The following is a 1,874-nucleotide window of genomic DNA, read 5'->3' as shown; positions in this document are numbered from 1 at the left end:
TGTATGTATGTATGTATGTATGTATGTATGTATGTATGTATGTATGTATGTATGTATGTATGTATGTATGTATGTATGTATGTATGTATAAAAGAGTGTATATAGCAATACCTAAATAAAAACAGGAAATTGAGTGCAATAGCCAATCTTTCCATTTCAATTCACTTTATAGTCACTAATGTTACAATTGTGCGTTGCACGGTAGTCATAATACCATCTTCAAAAGAAATATTATAGACTAAAATTTGAAGTCCACGTGTTAAAAAAAATAAGGTAAATGTGTGTGACAACTACTCATTAACGCTAAGAGTTTTTAAGAGAAGTTGACAACGATCTTAGAATCATATGCTAATTTAAGTTATCTAACTATGCTCGAGAACGGTGTTACAAAGTACTCTACAAATGTTTGACTAATGTTAGTAGTTTGTTTAATTATAAATCATAATTCTAACTGAAATATCATATAAGGTGATAAAATCACGATGTTAATTTTGTAACAAATTTAATTGAAATCTCTTTTGAAGTTATGAAAAAGAAACGTTCTATAATATTTCAAGTGAAACTTAGAGAGATATGTAAGTTGTAGCAACAGTAGTGGAAGTTCAAGACGATGCATGAAGAACCTCATCACCAAGTTAAGATAATGGATTTTTTCTTATAAAAAAATAAAATTAATATCAAGTGGGGTCGATGATCCACATACCAGATATTAAACTGATAAAAACAAAGACTACATGTTATTGTAACATTCTATAATATTTAAATTGTAATTAAATGGGTGTGTCAAACTTTGATAATAGTAACACCAAGACGACAGATAAATAACTACATCACCAAGTTGTATCACGGGTATTCTCATATAAAAATAAAATATCAGGCATGCTGAAAACCCATATTAGATATCAAACTTAGAACATATAATATATTTGATCTAAACAAAAAAAAAACCTAAGATTCAGGATAGATATATGTTAAACTAAAAACATATACTACATTTGATCTTAAGCAAAAGGTCGACATCCGAGAAAAATATGTTTGTTTTATTTTTAGTCATTTCTTTTTATAGTAATCTCCCTTTTACCACTTTCACTCTATCATCCTATGCGGGATGCAAACAATATTGAGAAAAAAGTTGGCCCTTTTCTTTTTCTATCCACCTATCGCATGCCTCTTTCTTCTTTGATCCAATGTGGGATGCAAACAATAATGTGAGCAAAAAAATGATTTACAATGCTGAGAAGTGTCACCTGATTATCCATGGTTATTGCTTTTATATAGATAAAAATAAAAGATATAAAAATATAGATTATAGATATATAACTATTGTTTTTACAACTATAACTTCGACCAAAATTTTATGGTTTTGATTTATCATCAACTTTATGCAATTTTTTATATTAGTTTTTGATATATAATTTTTTTATAAAAGATGGTTGGCCAAAAAAAAAAAAAAAAAGACAACCTAAAAATTGCACAAACTCTCTTAGTATTATAAGATATCTAACTTCTTTTTAAATATTCACTTCTTTATTTTGTATTATTTGGTTGGTTTTCATTTCAATCATGGTTTTATATTTTGTATTATTTGTTTGGTTTCTCATATAATATATTATATTGATACTGATATTGGTTGATGACTGATTTTAAATTTATTTTTTCCTTCTTTCACATACTTATCTCCGTCTTCGAATACATCGCATTCTCATTAATTTGCAGCAATACCTTAACATGTAACTTCTTTACATATAGGTTTATTTTATTTTATTTTACTTATAATCATATAATCAAATTTAGTTAATATAAAAAGGTTATCATAGATTCAATTTTAATTATAACAAACTAAAACAATTAATAAATTGTTCGTTATATTATTT

General features: G+C 26.1%; 1 pseudogene; it reads right to left on the bottom strand.

The window, feature by feature from the left end:
* Positions 1 to 578: 578 nt before the first annotated feature.
* Positions 579 to 754, bottom strand: LOC112503646 (annotated as a pseudogene).
* Positions 755 to 1,874: the final 1,120 nt, after the last annotated feature.

This window comes from Cynara cardunculus (assembly GCF_001531365.2).
Source record: "Cynara cardunculus var. scolymus isolate 2C chromosome LG 1, CcrdV1, whole genome shotgun sequence".
In the NCBI taxonomy this organism is placed as follows: Eukaryota; Viridiplantae; Streptophyta; class Magnoliopsida; order Asterales; family Asteraceae; genus Cynara; species Cynara cardunculus.
Note: the sequence above shows the minus strand (reverse complement) of the source record. Positions and strands in the feature narration are given on the sequence as shown.